The sequence below is a fragment of the Octopus bimaculoides genome, chromosome 11, assembly GCF_001194135.2.
Source record: "Octopus bimaculoides isolate UCB-OBI-ISO-001 chromosome 11, ASM119413v2, whole genome shotgun sequence".
Taxonomy (NCBI): domain Eukaryota; kingdom Metazoa; phylum Mollusca; class Cephalopoda; order Octopoda; family Octopodidae; genus Octopus; species Octopus bimaculoides.
The window spans coordinates 15904510-15906807 of record NC_068991.1 but is presented as its reverse complement, the minus strand read 5'-3'; positions in this window follow the sequence as shown (position 1 = coordinate 15906807).

Genomic DNA, 2298 nt, shown 5'->3' with positions numbered 1-2298 from the left:
TCTCTGCTCCGAGATCTCAGAAAATACGGAAGGCAAGAAGTACAAATGTTTTGACAATGATTATTGAAGAAAATCTGTTTTTTTTCCTCCAAATGTTCTGTAGGTTTTTGCGTATAAATTTTTTATTTCTATTTTTGTTTTCGACATTTACATTTTTAGCAATGTTGCTTAACACCAGGTCAGCCTTGATTCTGAACAATCAAACATTTTTTTCATCCAGTTACTTGGTTAATTGTTAATTACTGTTTATTTAAGTAGTAACTAGTATTACAACTATTATTATTTAGTAATAATAATAATAATAATAATAATAATAATAATAATAATAATTCTGAATAGTATTACTATTAGGTAATGATATTACAAAATAGTAATACTATTTAGAAATAGTATTCTTCTTTCTTTGGGCCCGGTTTCCCGGTTTCTATGGCGTATGTGTTCCCCCCAGCTGGACGGGACGCCAGTCCATCGCAGCGTTTCTCAAGAAACAGGAAGAACACTCACAACGCCCGGTCTTGGAATCGAAACCGCGAGTCCGCTGCCCTAATCACTGGGCCATTACGCCTCCAGAAATAGTATTATTAAATAATAAAATATTGGATCAACTCTTGTCTCACATCATAAACTAGCAGATCTTACAGGTCACACGAAAAACTAAAAAAAAACAACAAAAAAACAAAAAACAGAAACAAGATGCAATTGAAATATGTTCACATACATAATTACATAGTAAATGTGTGTGTAATATATTTTTAGACACTGATCTCATGTCTACAAAGATATGTTCATACATACATACAGATAGCAACTAAATCTATTCAAGATATTTGTGACTACAATAGTTATAAAATACATTCAAATGCTGAACATAAATTTAGAAAAAAATATTTCACACATATGATTAGATTGCAATACATTTTCTTTCAAAAATTGGTGGCCAATACTGGTGTTAGTTATTTAGCTCCAAAACCCAGGTCTACGGTGAGCGTCACCTTTTCCTAACCCTACAATCTGCGTCACCTTCTCTCAGCGGTACAATGTGTGCTCCTTTTTCTTAGCTCTACAATGTGTTTCACCTTCTCCCAGTACTACAACGTGCACCTCCTTTTCTTAGTTCTACAAAGTGTGCCCTTTTCTTTCAGCCCTACAATATGCAACATCTTTCCTCAACATTACAATTTGCAACCCTTCTTTTATCCTTACAATGTGCGCCAATTTCTCACAGCATTACAATTTGTATCTCCTTTTCTTAGCTCTACAAAGTGTGCCCTCTTCTTTCAGCCCTACAATATGCAACATCTTTCCTCAGCATTACATTTTGCAACCCCTTCTTTTATCCTTACAATATGCGCCAATTTCTCACAGTATTACAATTTTCATATCCTTTTCTTAGCTCTGCAAAGTGCACACTCTTCTCCTAGCCTTACAATGGTGCACCACTTTTCCAGCCCTCTTCAACAAATTTTTCTACAATTTCTTCAAGCCATCACTTTCTTTACTCAAACTGAAAAATGCAGTTAAAAAATAATGAACTTGCAATATAAGAAATTTATTGTATAATTATCATGAACGTCATTGAGTAAACCTGTTATCTAGCATATTTTAAAAATGTTCCATGCGAAATTCTTTAAGTCATATGACACCACAGCTCTCGTTCAACCCTAAATTCCATCCTTCTCTGAGGCGAACGTGACTTCTCCTTCTCACTTCATTATTGTGATTTCGGGTTTTTAATTGGATTATGTAATTTTGTTTAAGTTATATTAGGATTTGTCCGACGTCCCAAAATTTCGAGTGATCGTCTAGTTTGTTCAGTATGTAGCAATGGCCATGTTATTGTTGTGGTTCCATGTTCTAAATCAGGGGTTGGCGAACCGGGTTAAATTACCCAAAGTGGGGGGTAAAAATTAAATTCTTGTGGGTAATGAGGACTCATTAGACATAAGTAAAATAAATAAAAAAACACAGTGTTCCTTGTTATCTACGATTTTCTTCCTTTCGAATCAAGTGGGTAACGTCGGCGTAAATGAATATATTCTGAGGTTATTGGTTAAAAGAATTCCTCGACCCCTGTTCTAAATGCACGATTTCATGTATGCTATGAGACCTCCTCCTTTTACTAATCTATCTTGCTTTATCAACATGTAATTATTTAAAATTACCTAATATTTATTTATATAATAATTGAACCAAGCACAAGCATATATCATTTGTTCCCTATGCACGTTTCACTATTGTGGTTAGTTGCATTTAAAACATAGATATATAAATACACACACACACACACACACACACACA